Below are 15,330 nucleotides of genomic sequence, written 5' to 3'. Positions count from 1 at the left end.
CCACATTGTATTTCTAGTCTTACTCAACATTTTAATATACATTTTCTTGTCAGGCGTCTTGGCAATCGGGTACACGACTTGCAAGATGGACTGAGAATTCCACAGGTGGACTGATTAGTGGGTGGCATTTCTGAGCTCCAGCAAGCTGTTAGCATTATGTCTGTTTGCTTTAGGTACAGATGTGAAATGATTTGACAGTCAATCTCAAAGTGTGTGTGAGTACTTGGGCTTTTTTATGCCTTTTTTTTTTTTTTTTTCCTTCTTGGTATGTCAAACTCTTCTTATAATACAATCCTCATCCGTCTGGTTGTCCATTGAAAAAGCATCCCCCCCGTACCCCCCTCCTGTAGCCAATCTGGATGAGTCATGCATTATTCAGGAGATATAATTTGTAAGTGTCAGAAGTGGCTTTGGTTTTTTTTCCTGTTCGCTCATTTGAGGACCACAGCTGTCGCGACCAGGAGTCCTTGCCGGGCACGAGGGTTATCCCACCGCAAAGGCGAATTGTTTCCTTTGGGTAACTTGTCCGAATGCAAGTTCCCTTAACAAAGCCGTAGTCGTAAGCAAATGGTGTTTGACAAGTGGAATTTTCTGTTGACTTGCTCATTTCATTTCCTTCTTTTGGCAGAAGCATTTGGAACTTGATTTTCTTGCAGTTACTATGAGCCCAGAATAATAACTCCTAAATCAACACTGAGGAGGTGGAAAGGTACAACAACACAAACACTCAGTAACAGTCAGGACAGCGACATGGAAATATGAGTTGACATGCAGAATAACCACAAGTGGTGCATAATTTATTGATTGCACCTTGTCATGGGAATGATGAGCTCTCAGCTAGAGGAATTATATTTTATATATTTCACAACTTTGGGGAAAAATATAAATATTATATATACAAACTGCATATACACTAACTAATGGATAGAGCAAGATTCCTATTTCCAGTTAGTGAAAAAATTATGTGCATCACAAGGCAATGTTTTCTGGAGCTGGGTAAGCCCAGGAGAGGAGATGCAGGAGGGCGGTGAAGGAGGATACAGTTCTGTAGCATTACTACTTGGGTGTGCAGGAGGACGTGGTAAGGTTAGAGCCACTCCACTTCAGTCTTAAAATTCCCCTAATGCTGGAAACCAGCTGTATTGTATTGGAAACATTAAGTATAAAATTGCTTTAGATTTCAATACAGTATTTCAGTTGTGAAGTATTATATACATGAACTTGTAAGAAAAGTGCAGCACGAACTTGTGTGTGGAGACCAGCAAACTACCCTGGAAAAGCAGGGTAAAAGGTCTGAGTAGTGTCTATTTCTTATCAACTTTCAAGCTTTCAACCAGGCAGGTACTTGAGCCTCCCTGGCTAGGTACAACCCAGCAGCTCCTTTCTCCTCTCCACATTCTATTTGTTTTCAGCACCAGGAGAGCTGCTTTGCTCCCAGGCTGGGGCTGCCCCCCTTTCAAAGCTGTTGCTGTTTCCTCCTTGTTTTACTCACTGGGTAAGCAGGGCACCAACTGAAGCAGACTGTTCCCTGTCTCTGGCAATCACACAGCCAGAAGAGGAGGCACAGACACAGCACTGTTTGCTGAAGGACGGTGGCTCAGGCTCAGGGTGGGCAGTCCACAGGCACACACATGAGGACCAGCGGCTGCTCCACCAGCAGGACCGACTCGACTGAATGGTTGAAACCCACAAATAAATGAGAAATCCAAGTGTTCACCCCACATAGTTTTCTTCCAACAGGTTAACCAACTGAAAAATCAGCTTCCGCTACTTAAAATAAATTGATTTTTCCTCTTTTTACATTGGAAAAAACTGTAAGTGCTTTGATTTCTGCTGATTACCTACTACAGCACTTGAGTTACAACCCTGGAGTCAAAGCTTTCTCCAAGTAGAAAAGCTGTTTCTCCAAGTGCTTCTTTTTCAGTGCTATGAAGAAACATGTCAGAGGAGGCATGGCAATGCACTCCAAATGAGAAGCAGGGGCTCAGCTCAGTACTTGCTGGTATCAGCAACAGATTTGTCTATATCACCTTCTGCAGCTAGGAAAGTTGCTGCCGTGCATTTGCCATTTAAGTTGTGAGCTGGTTTCGTGCTGCTTAAGGAACAGCTTAAGTTGGAATAAAAGCAGCTTCATGGGAAGAAAGCAGTAACAAAGCCTTGAGTACCACAAAATCACAGCAGAAAGGTATTCCTCAGTGTAGCTAAAATGAAAGAGCCTTCAGCAGAAAGCTGGTGGTCCTGCTCTAGAGAACAGCAGCTGCTTGCCTGGGTGACATGCACCTTGGTTTCAATGTGCTCAGGGTCCACACCGACTGTGACACATATTTTGCTTTATTTTCTCCCTTCAGACCCAGAAATATGTTTATCACCCTGCTCCAGACAATATATATCTCACAATTTCCCAAGATTTACAATTAAATCTTGTCTCACAAGTGGAAATAATTTCTGAACTGTTTATAATGCGAATGTGATGGAGAGCTATGACTAAATATCTCGTTTATTATTTTGTATTAGTCCTCTGACTTTTTATGAGGTCTCTCTATGTTAAAAATAGAGAGCACTTCTGTTAAACACATATTTCGGGTGACCTTCTCAGAATAAGAAATTACCAGGCTGAATGCACCCAGATGTGAATCACAATGAGTATGTGGAGGGCTGCAAGAATAAGCAAAGGCCAGTGTGCAGATGCCGCTGAGGGCTGCAGGGAGGGAAGCAGGGTGGGAGGACACAGCTCCCCCCGCTGCGCTCCGCGGACGCTTCAGAGGCACCCGACGAGCAGCCAGCAGCAGCTGACTCACCTCGGCGGCTGCCAGGGGTCTCTCTGGCAGAGATAAATTCCCTGTGAATTTAACCGGGTCTGCCTTCCTTAAAGCAGAATTATTGAGTTGCTGGGTAGGGAGGTGCATCGAGTGGGTCCCCAGGAAGGCGGTTCGAAGGCAGCAGGGCTTTGTTAAATGCCCAGGCTTTACCCCGCTGAGCCCGTGGCGTCCCTGGCGTGTGGCTGGAGCCCAGCTCCCTCTGCTCAGCGCAGTTGTCTCTTGCTGTGCTGCTTATTCACACATCCCAGCTCGCTCTGTCTAGCTGCCTGGGTACCGATGCCAGGGAAGCTGAAACACCACAGGCTCTGCAAGCCCACCCAGACCATAGGCTCCAAAGTGCATACTGCTGCCTCTTCCTCTGAAATTAATATCTCAGCTCGCTAAATTAAAGCAAGCAGGGTTTCACCCAGGCATGTTGTGATCACACCTCCAACTTGCAATATAGATTCACCATGTAAACTGCTAAGCAAGGTACAGTGCTCTCCCAGCAGGAGAAGACAATGTCTGCCTGCAAGGAAGAGGGTGGGAGAGCCAGGGTGCAGAGCCCTTCTCCAAACAGCTCCAGGGCACCTGTCTGCACCAGCACAGGAGACCTGGTACATAGACAGGAGGCTACATGAGGAAAGAGATTTCTCACTTGGAGAGCACTAAAGTCAGAGGCACAGAACATGCTTTATAAAGAAGGCAGAAACCACCACAGCTGAACAAGGTGAGGCACACAGAGGTTGACCACAGAGCAGACCACTGCCAGGGCTGAGTCCTGACTTGCAAGCCCACTGCTGCAGAGGAGAGTGTCCCAGTATATTGCAGCAAGTGAAGTATTTTAGGAATTTTGCACATCTGTGCAGACCTCGGTGGGTCATTTCTTCTGCCCAGCCCCTTGCTGCGCCTCTGCTGAGTGCTCTTCAACGCAGCTTTGTCTGCACCCAACGCACTGCTGAGGCTGTTGGGTTTTTATTCTTTGCTTTTAAATCAGTAGACTTGTTACCATCTTTTAAAAGTGTGAATAGCTGCAACAGAAGCCATCAATTAGCACAAGCAAACAGGGCCAAAGTCCTTCCTTCCTCCTCCCCCACAGCATATTGTGAGGAGAGCTGTGCTCTTCTACTTGGGAGGCTGCTGGAGAGGCTCTGAAGTTGAGCGGTCCCAGTGCCGCCTTTGCATCTGCTCTAGGACGGACAGTACGCTCTGTGCGAGGGAGGCAGGATGGGCTTTCGGCACTGGCACCACAACAACGGGAGCGAGACCAGCTCAACAGCAGCAGCAAAGGAAGGCAATTTTTTTCCTCTTTCTGTTCCAGAGAGCCTTCCAGGGCTGAGGGAGGTTGCCAGAGGTTGCCTGGGTTTTTTCAGTGCCATTCCCCCTTCCCAGTGTTCAAGAAGCTACGGGGGGAAGCCCCTCCAGCAGCTTTGCTTAATTACTCTGATCTATGGAGAGGCTAGAAAAGCCTCTCTGCTGAATAGTTTGCGAACTGGACCGTGTGTGCCAGAAGATTTCTGTTGATTAGATGATGCAGAGTATTAATTAGAATATAGATTATATGCAGGGGCTTTACCATAAGTTTGCTGCCATTTGGTCTGGGCATGTACATTTCTTGCCACATTGCTTTTTCTCCCAGAAAAGCAGTCTCATGGAGCGAGCCTGGCTCCTAACACGGCTCCCATCCAGAAAGGAGGAGGCTGATTGCATTCTCGGTTGTGAGTGAGAGTGCTATTCCCTACCAGCCTGGTGAAGGATGCAAAGAATTACTGTAACATTGACCAAACCCCGCAGAAATGCATGGCTTGTGGGTGAGGGTGAGCCGCACCCCTCCTGCCCGGCCCCTCAGCCGGTGCCACCATGCCGCAGTCAGATGGGTCCCCAGCCAAACCAGACATGGGAAGCGCAGTCAAGTGGCCACTGATCTGAGTGCCAGCATACACTTGGCACAGGCTGCCCCTAGTCCCTTTTCAAGCCACACCAAATGCGACCTCCAGGGCAGGAGGGTTATTCCAGCCACTGATTACTTAGTGTTTGCTGGGGCCTGGGATTCACTTATCCAGCTCTCTTGGGCCACATTTAGAGTGGCTCTTTCCAAGTGCAGAAGGACATCTGGGATGCAGTTACTACTGAAAAACAAAAGTAGTAATTTTTCAGATAACAGGGCAGATCAATGACCTGTCTCACCTGCTGCTTGTGCTGACAGCCACAGGTCCTTGAGAGCAAGGTACAAGAATTCCATTTGGCTCACAGGGGACATTTTTTTCCCAAGCTTTAGTTGGCTTGCTTACTAAAGCATGATTTATAGCTTATTATCTATATAAATACATATTTTTTCTAGATTCTGTAACCTTTATATGCTCTTCCAAGAACAGGGACCTTGTGGCACGGTGGTATATTACCTGTGCTTGGTAAAAATTTTCTAACGCTTATGTGTCAGTAAGTAGAAGTTACAGTCTCACAGAGAATGGACAGAAGCACTGGCTTATCTCTGCTGTGCTATTCACTGTCTTATATACCTCTAATGTGCCCTCTTCCTTATCCTATTTCTAAATTAAACAGTCATTCTGTTTTTTACATCTCTCATTATATATAGAGGTCTTTCCATATGTCTAACATTTGTTTGAGTCTCAATACATCAGACCATGTAACATGCTGATTCACAGAAATCTCACATTCGGTAATGACCCAGCCTTTGAAATCTGCCTGCATTTTAAAAAATCTGGATCAGCTTTTGACTTATCAAATTTTATCTGACCACCTCTTAATCAGAGATTGCTAGGATTGCTTTCAAGTAAGATTTGACCTCGAGCTTTCTCATTTGATTCAAACTCAAGTTTATTAAAATCAGCAACTTTGTTCAGTTCTTTAAAAGGAAGATAAACACTGATGTGTTTGGAAATGTCTTGCCATTTCTCTTGATCACAGCCCGCTTAAAAGCAGGCAAACTGGCCAGTGCCCCTTGCAAAATACCACCTTCATATCCAAGAGCTTCAAATGCTCTTCAATGCCTTCAAATGTTTCCAAAGATGCTTCAGCCTCACAGACCTCACAGTTCTGCAGTGCAAAGTAGTTGCTTTGTGGTTTTAGAAGACCTCTTGGTAGCCCCTTGGTGGGTGGTATGGGAGATGCTGAGGTAGGCAGCTGTGGTGTCCCTGCTGCTACTGGGTCCACTAACTCCAGTGTAGCTGCAGGTAAGGCATTTCTGGTCCCAGGCACAAGCACGGCTCTCTGGAAAACTGGCCATACAAAATGGCATCTGGCTGGCTTGGTGCTTGCAACTGGACATACTCAAAAGCCATCTGGATCTGGTTCTGCACAGACTGCTCTGGGGAGCCCTGCTTGAGCAGGGGGTTGGACCAGCTGAATTCCAGAGGCCTCTTCCAACCTCAACCCTCCTGTGATCTCTAACACTGTGGTAGCACATCAGGCTCCCCTCCTTGGCTGGTCACAGCAACTTAATCATCAACCAGCACTGTAGAGCGATGGGTGCTGCAGAGCCAGTGTATTCTGCAGTACAGGTTCCTGCAGGGAGGAGAGCTGAGGCCTGGGTCCTGCTGTGGGCTCAGGCTCTGCCCCAGCTGGGGCACCTCTGGCCGCTCAGGATTTCCTGCAGGTCAGCACATCTGGGCCAGAAACAACACATCTGTCACATCCTCAGCTGAAAATCAGGTCTTGCTGAACCTGACGCATTTCAGATTTACAGGTGAACAAGTTGAACTGCTATAAGTGTAGCTTTGCCTGTGTGCACACATAACACAGTGCCATGGTCAGGCACTGATCGTACTGGGGCCACAGAGGCATTTCAGTGGCACATTCTTGCTCATGGTACTGAGTTTCCCCATCTCATTCAGGGTGTTGGAGTTGTAGAGGGCACTGACTCACAGACCACTCCCATCTTTTTCATCCTGCAATTCATTGCAAAATGTTACATCTCACTACCTTTGCTTGTAACATCAACTGTGAGGGGTTGTTCCTTCTCTGCGCTGAGATCCCTGCACATTCATCACCCTCTGTTTTTTCCCTGTGACCCCAGTGTTCAGATCTGCATATGACCAAAACTCTCCAAACCTAGGAGGTTTTCTATGTGCTAGTCTTCCAGTTACTCTACAGTGCAACCCACCTTGACTTCCACGCTGCTTTGATGTAAAATGTGCCTTGGATCATTCCATCCTTGATATCCTCTACCTGCTGTCTCTTTTTACATTTCGCACATGTGTGGATTTATTTGCTTGCCTTGGCCCAGCATCCTACTCATATCAATTATTTCAGTCTTCCCCACACAGCAGTTCTCTAGCCCCATCATAGAAACATAGTTGCTCTTTTAGAAAAAAGAATTCTCTATTAACTGAAATAAGTTGCTTTCACTTTTACTGGCGGCAGCTTGCCACAGTCACTGGCTTAGGTTCATCTTCATGTTCAGACAACAGATTTGTATGGTATTGAAAGGTTTTGATCTCTTTCCTGGGGGGCTGATCATTGAGCTCTAACACAAAGCTCTGGTTCAGCACCATCCCTTTTCTGTTTTTAAACAGAGCTAGGACTAGAGACAGGACGGTTCAGTGCTTGGGACACCGAGAGGCAACGCAAGGGACTGTGCTGCAATCTCTGTTCTGGCACCGGCTTCCCACAAGGCTTGGAATGATCACTTGATCTCTTTGGCTCTGAGTGCCCCAGCGAGGGCTCGCCAGCGCAGTTCCACCCCCCCAAACACAGTTACAGCCCACTGCAGCAGGCAGTGGCTTTTTCTCGGACATCCTTAAAAAGCACCCTGCTTCCAGGGTGTAATGATCTAACCCAAGGCAGGAGTGTTATATCCCTCTAAATGCAGCCCCCATTAGGCTGCAATCAGCAGAGGTACCTGTGGCAAGGGACACAAACTATTTCAAACCTTTCCTACTGCTGTGGCTTGCCAGGTTTGCACAGAGAAGTTTTGCTGGCGTAGCCTGGGCCAATGCATCTCCGAACCTTATGTACGGGGGACAATAGGCAATCCAGGCCTCACAGACTATTTAAGAATAAACTCCAGACTGTGAGCTGCTCAGACATCTTGGTTGTCGACTGCATATAGGTGCCATCCTAAAACTGTGAAACTGAATACCCTTAATTTAAAAATTCATGCCCAGATCTGTGCTTTGCCCTTCATCCTTGCATTTACAGAAGGCTAAATTGAGATCCCAGATTTTACATCCAAACGCCGAAATGTTCACAATTCAGGCTCCTGCGAAGGCTTACAGACAAGCACATTTTAGAACTGCCTCATGTAAACTGTTTATGTGCTGAAAGAAAGCCAGGGATTTTGCTAATGACAAAGAAATTGTTCTCTCCTCTGATAGCTGAAAGAATTCCTCTAATGACAATAAACCCCCTCTTTTGCAAATTTGCTTTGGGTAGATGGCAAGATTAAAGAACAAGCAGCCCAGCTATGATTTTTCAGATTGCATAAAGTACCTTAAAAAGATGTTCATTATCTAAAGTGACGCCTCTTCCCTAATTGCAATGCCACTATTATGTGAGATTAATTTTTTTTTTTCCCAAACCCTCATAGACAGTAAAACCACGTTTTAGCCTCAGGAGTGAGCCTTGCTTGGAGAGGTAGTGCTTGCTAACAGAGATGGGGGCAGGTGTGGGTCCCCCCCGACGGCTGCCTGTGCTGTGCTGCGAGGACCGCTCTGCTCCTGTCCTCACCTCACCCCGTCACATCCAATCTGCTGCCCCAAATCACAAATGGGAATAAAAAGAAGTGCAAAACCCTCGACTGGGAGGCGGTTGCAGAAAAAGCTGAGGCTGACACTGAAAACCAACATCTCCGACAACTTGCACACACCAAGAAATATTTGTTTGTTTGCTTCGACTCCCACTCCTCCTGCTCATTCAGCCCCTGGTACCTTGCCAGGGCCTGGCCACATGTCCCATCCCGGTGGGATAGGGCACCCCGCCGGAGGGGAGCAGCCGTGGCTCCTGCTCGCCGGCAGCCAGGCGCTGCGATGGGTCACGGGCTGGGAAAAACGGGGAGCTTTGCCGTCACCGTGAGGAGTTCGGCGCAAGGGAGGCTGACAGCATCCCTGCCCAGCCACCGCGGTAGGCAGGGCAGCAGCCTGCCTGCGCCGAGGCTTTTCTTCCTGTACGGATAAAGGTGGAGACAAAGCGTCTTTCATGCCCGGCTGCATCAGGCGGAATTATTCCCGGGGCCGAAAGGGCACCCATCAAATCGCGGCGAGCAGGGTGCCCGCAGCACCCCAGGGCTGCTCCCGTCTCCGCGGGGCAATACACGGCACAGGCGAAGTTTGCACCGAGCCCCCGGTAGCGTTTGTGCCTGCCCTTACCCAGGCTCCCAGCTGCCACCACCATCAGCAAATCGGCTCTTTGGTGCCCCACAACTCACCCACATTTGCAAGTGTCCCTCAGCGTACAAAAGGGGCTCTGGAAAGAGACGGTAACCCCCTCCAATCAGCTTTCAGAGAATCGGTGTTATTGGGGCAGGAATTTATTAAGGTTTCTGTTTCTCTTTGAAATACCAAAGTACAACATATGCATACATACGTACACTTGAAATTGCAGGGAACTCTATAAACCTTGTCATTTTAATCCTGTTAGATGGTTTATATTTAATTGGTAGCTAGTGAGAGATGAAAATTTCACAGATCTCCTAAAGGAATGAATATTGTTAATCAGCTCATTTAGCAAGGGAGAAGGATACACGTCCTCTCTCTAAACCAGCATTTCACAGCGCCGCACAGGTTCCAGTTACTGCAGGAGTCAGCTACCCCTCAAAAAAAAAAGTTGAAAATTAATCCAAAGCTAAATCAGTGACATGATTGTATTCCCATTACATTCCACTTAAATGCATATGTTGACAATATCCTTTAATAATAATAATTATTAAACATAGTAAAATACTTCCAAACTTGGCTCATGGCATCGTTGTACTTCTAGTGGAAAAAAAATTATCTGAAGCCCTGTCAATATGCCACTTCCTCCTCCCCCATCTTTTAACAGAAGCAGCCTCCAGTGAAATAATCCAAGCTGTGTTCAAGAAGTTGGCAAGTGGGTCCAATTAAATGTGGTTTTAGTGTATTCTGGCATTTGCATATCTAGTTTGCCAAGAAGTAATGTTTTAGAAAAAAAAAAAAAAAACACACCACAAAAAAACCACACAAAAAACCCCTGCGTTGGTCCAGACAGAGAGTGGATGATGTGATGCATCAATGAACTTTGTCCCATGAATCACAGTGGTTTAAATGAATAAATAAATAAATAACTTTGGTCTCATCTATTGCCCCTTTTTGGCTAACAGGCTTTTTACAATAATCTGAATGTCCTGTAAAAGAAAACACACAAAGGGAATATTAGAAAATTAACGCAGCAGAAGAAAAACCAGCTTTAATATTTAGTGAGTCATTAAAAAACTTAAATCACAATGACCTTTATTTAACGGAAATATTTAATGCCTTAGCGGAGCCGTTCTGCAGATAAACAGTGATTAAATAAAGCAGTCCATCAAAACAGCGCCTGTTCTCCAGGACGCAGAGCTGAGAAGTCAATCGTCGTTCGCGAGCAATCGCTCACCGCTGCTGCGAGCGGCGCCTCGGTTTTTGTGGCTCCTTGTCCTCCCCTTAGGAGAACAACTGCAGTCACCTCCTGGTACCCCAGCCCCTCTGTTCCCTCTGCCGGTGGGTTGTGTGCAGACCCCTAGGCGTGGGAGCTTGGATGTCCCAGTGCCCCCAGGCCACACCTTTGCCATCATTGTGGGGTGCCATCGGGAGGCCACAGGTGCAATCCCTCACCTTATTAATCGCTACAACCCAGAGAAAAACCTCAGCAGAGGAAGGATATTTGGAAAACAAAAAAACCCACCCCAAACCCCTCGCAAACCCTAGTTCTCCACAAGGCTAAGCGTAAAATGATGTTTAATGTATACTGGCCATTCCTTTCACTCATTTATTCCATAGCCAGGACAACCTCGCTACAAAGCAAGGAGAGTTAATTAATAAAACGAGGCAGCGTGGGGTTATATGGAATCTTTAAAGCCTTTATCAGTTTGCCAGTCCATTAGCGGGGCTGCATTCTCCGCAAACTCCCTGCTCCAATATGTGCAGCAGAGCAGTTAATTTCTTTTGGACTCAGTCTATGGCACCAAGCTGCTTTTTTTTTTTTCCATCTTTATCCAAACAAACTATTAAATAATCAACAAATAAGAATATTTAACCCAAAATAATGAGAGGAATGATCGCTCGCCTAAAAACTATAAATTAAAGCTATCCAGTCACAAAAGAAAGTTGAGTCATCCATTAAGCAACAAAGGAGAAGGAAAAAATAGATCTCACTCGGATGTTTTTGTGGCATTGGTTGGCTTGCAAATGTGCCCAAGCCGAGCCCCAGGAGGATGGACGGCTGGAGACTGAAATTGCTCCGAGACCATCATCAGGCAAGAGTTTCCAAAATATTAGAGTATGCCCCAAAAACCAAGTAAACAAAAAGATGAAGGCCGCTGTGTCCCTCACTCTGACCAAAGTGTAGGGTAGGACATGTCATTTGGAGCTGCCTGTGGATGGGGAGCCTTCATCCAGGAGCAGCACACGGCCTGGAGAAATGCACTGTGCGGCTGTGATATGGCAAAGCCCAGCTGCACTGAGGGTCAGGCCACCCTTCACCAAAAGGCTGGGGAGGGGCGTGATGAAGGGACCTCCCTGCGTTGCTGCCACCCCATGGGGCCAGGAGTGCTTCCCTCTCCTTCCCCATGAGGAGAGCAACAGAACCGTGAACCTGCCAGCTGCCTGTCATTGCTGACCTCGCTGCCCTGTGTGGCTGCTGCAAGCTCAGGCAGCAGCACTTTCCAAGGGACTGTGATGGAAAGTAAACCCCAATTTTAGGAGCAAACTCCCCTCCCTGTTCCCTCCTTCTCCTCACCACCCCCCACCAGTCGTGCACAAGAGCTGTGGTTAAAAATGGGGGGGGGCATTTTGCAGTGATTTCCAACCCCCCAGCTGTATTTCTCAGAGTAGTTTTCTTGTGGATGCTGTGCTAACAAGATGCTTGACAGGCACCAGGCTGCGCGCTCACAGCCACGCTGCCGACTGCCGAAATTCACAGCCCGCTTCCACACGGCACAACGGGAGAAAGCCTCCTTCGCGGCATGTGCCCGGGATGGCAAAACGGTCTCCCAGGGAAAATGAGGCTGGGGAGGTGGAAAGGAAATGGGGCAGTCACAGGAGTATTGCACATAACCTGGAAAAATGCTACAGCTGAAGTCATTAGCCCTTCCTTATTTTTCTAAATAAATAGCGTAGACAGAAACCAGGGGTTGCAGCAAGTGACCACTGAAGACCAGCAAGTACCTCAGAAGGATCTGTGATGGAACAAACATTTCCATAATTAGCTTAATTTCTGCCCAGAACCCGGGGATGAACTTCTATTTAACCATACTCCTCCGATGTTCTCCAGAGGACTTGAAAATTATTTTCTCTTAGCAACAAATAACTCTGGGAGAACGCGTTCAAATCGGATCCGCCGACAGCAGAAAGGCGCCGAGCCAAGCCTAACATCAGGCATCAAACATGGTGCACAAAGGGGCTGGAGAGGTAGCACAGAAGATGTGATGAAAACACTCTGAAATATCAAACCTTGCATCCAGCCTCAGGAAAAACATGAGTTTCACTGATGACTTTCATTCTCTTTTTTTTCTTTTTAATCCTTCTTCAATACGTTCTATGGCTTTGAATTAGCCACCTAATTTTACCAAGCAACACTGGCCACAGACTTACCACTCCCAATGCCTCATTCAGTAGGAGAGCAGGAGAAAGCCAGGAATCTCTGTTCCAGGGATGGGGTCTTGCACTGCCCCAACAATGAGACTTCAAGTGTGGGCTTCAAAACCATGATTCTGACATCTGTAAAGTTATGAGGAGGAGATTTGCCTTTCTTTGTTCAAAGTTAAAAAAAAAAAATAGGAAGAAGCCTTTGAGATGAATTAAAAATGTTTCATCCTCCAGGACTGCATCAGGAGTGAGGCTCCCAACCTTGCCATGGTATATTGCTTCCTTCCTAAGAGCCAGAATAAAAAAAAAAAGTAAAAAAACCTCATAATGCTTTTGTCCTTAATAAGAATCAAAGTGGTGTAGAAAACAGTCTTTATACCTCCCATTCCCATAGCCTGATTAATGTGCTCTGTCTTTCAACATGTGCTTTCCCTTAAACCTCATTTTTCTGTAATTTCCTTCATTCTTTTAACAATGTGCTTATCCCTCTTCTAAAAAAAAATAAAAAGCCATTCTTTACAGATGTTGCCTCTCTTCTCACCATAGTCCAAAGCACAGGCTCATCCTCCTTCTAAATAAAAGGAGATGAGGTTGTTTCAAAAGGTGAGCATCAATATTAAATTTTAGCAATACATGGTAAATGGATGTTTTTGTAAATAATTTTTTTCCTGCCCCAGACATATTCCTACTCTGTTCTGGAAGTAACAATAGCTACCCAAAGTAGCTGGGTATTTGCAAAAGTGAAATTTTGCCTGCCATTAATGCAGGCAGTTTGGGGCTGAAAGGATCTGGCTCAGCTATGAACAACTGTAGGACCTATCAAAGGCTCTTGATAAAAAAAATCCTAAAACACTAAATGGTCGTGCTTTCATGTGGGGGAGCCCTGAATCTGAAGAGCATCAACCTAAAATAGAAGGCTAACATTAGGACGAGTGCTAGTCATCTACTCACTGTCTTGAAAGTGACTCATATGTAGCTCACAGTCAGGTAGGTCCCAAATCTTAACACCTCCACTCGCCCTCAGGCTCACATTCCACGAAGAAGGGTTGGGAGACCAGACCCTCACATTTGTCACACTTCTCTTTAAATAGCATTGCAGTACTGCACCCAGGTATCCAGCTCCAGACCATCCAGCAGCATTCCTAGATCAGAGTACAATCCTTTAAAATCAGATTATATCATCAAGTACTTCTGAGAATTGCACATCCACAGGCCCAGGGCAGGCAGGGAGCGCTCCCATCTCCATTCTCTGCTGAGAAAGCGTGAGCACAGTTGCTTTAATGCCTTGTTTGAATCCACATTATCCAGCGTCTTCCCAGAAGCAACGCTTCAGGCATTTTCAATCCCTCTGGCAGCAGCGTGCCCACAAACCTGCTGGTGTCGGGGGATGAAGGTGCCGTTTGCCACAAGCTGCTGACCCCTGGCCATCTTGCTGGTGGGAGCAGGGAACCGTCTGGCTCGGCCCCACAAACGGCCCCAGTGTCTGCCTCATGCCTTCACCCCAGCACAGCAGCCTGAGGCTGCAAGGTGAACACGGCTCTGCTGTACTTCCTCTGCTCAGCAGGAATCCCACCTTTGCTTTCACACTGCAAACTTCATGTTATAGATTAGAGAGAATAATGGAGCACATTAAAATTAGCAGTCTTAAGGAAAAAAAAGAAAAAGAAAAAAGCTTGATCTAGTCTCATTTTTAACTACTGGCTACGGGCATAAAAGGTTTCTTCACTGAGATTTTAAAATGCATGGGTTTCTTGATCCAAATTTAGCCCAAGAATAACAAATTTCCTGAGTGAAATACTGCTATATACCATTTGTTTCCTCACTTTTTTTTTAAAGTTTTGTTTTTGCAAGACTTTTCCAATCATTAACGAAAAGTAAAATAATTTATGTTTATCACAATAAATTGGGCAAAACACAACTTCGGGTTCATCTTGTGCTTCAGGAGCCTTTCCTTTTAAGTATTTAGTAGCAGTCTTGAGAAAACCTTGGAAGTATGTTGCAATGAGTTATCCAACACTTAGAGAGATATGTTGGTCTATCTGTCAAGAGGGAGCCCAGTGTTCCTGTGTTCATTAAATTATATCCTCATAATTAATACAGAGATGAACAACTCTTCATTTCTCCAAAAATTAAGAATTGTCTAGTTAGTCTCAGCTTGTTAAACCACAGATTTTTCTTAAAAGTCACTCAATCATTTGAAAATAACGAAATACTGGTATTTATAGTGTTTTCAAGCTGTCATTTATTTAATCCTGAAAATCATCTATGAACAGAAATCATATTTTGGATATATGGTGCCAGTCAAGCTACTTTAAAAAAGAGAGAATAAGCTACAGAAAATGAAGACCTGGTAGCTATAGCCTATGAAGACAGAAAATGTTTCATTAAGACTTTAACTATATTTTTTATCTTGGTATGAATTTCCAAAATTATCTCAACATGAATCCTCACTAAGTGTGAATACATGGCAAATGTAGTTGAAAATAAATTATATCTTGTATGATAAACCTCTATCAGTTTCAAGGAGTTTTATTTATAGATAAAGTACATTTTTAAAATGGCAAAAAAAAAATTGTAATATGTATATTGGGAACACATCCAAAAGTTTAAAAAAAGTAGCTTTAATGCTAAAATTGAAGACTATTTGACAAAAGCACATAAAAGCATCGAGACTAGCTTTTATTTCCTTAATAGATATAAATAAGACTTAACAAAACTGTATTTTGGGAAGGTTGTGAAAGAAATATTTAAATCCCTATCTAGATTTACATCCA

At 45.4% G+C, this 15,330-nt stretch overlaps 1 long non-coding RNA gene across 1 annotated transcript in view; it reads left to right on the top strand.

The window, feature by feature from the left end:
* LOC139591002 (uncharacterized) overlaps positions 1-15,067 on the top strand; it is a 41,226-nt gene extending 26,159 nt beyond the window's left edge. Inside the window, exon 4 of the long non-coding RNA XR_011679489.1 lies at positions 54-15,067. This is a non-coding gene — a long non-coding RNA (uncharacterized lncRNA). The remainder of the gene's footprint in view (positions 1-53) is intronic.
* The last annotated feature ends 263 nt before the right edge of the window (positions 15,068-15,330 follow it).

This window comes from Agelaius tricolor, unplaced genomic scaffold (genome assembly GCF_023055355.1).
Source record: "Agelaius tricolor isolate 1412-34295 unplaced genomic scaffold, bAgeTri1.0.p SCAF_1, whole genome shotgun sequence".
NCBI lineage: Eukaryota > Metazoa > Chordata > Aves > Passeriformes > Icteridae > Agelaius > Agelaius tricolor.
The sequence above is the reverse complement of the archived record's forward strand: the minus strand, read 5'-3'. Positions and strand labels throughout refer to the sequence as shown.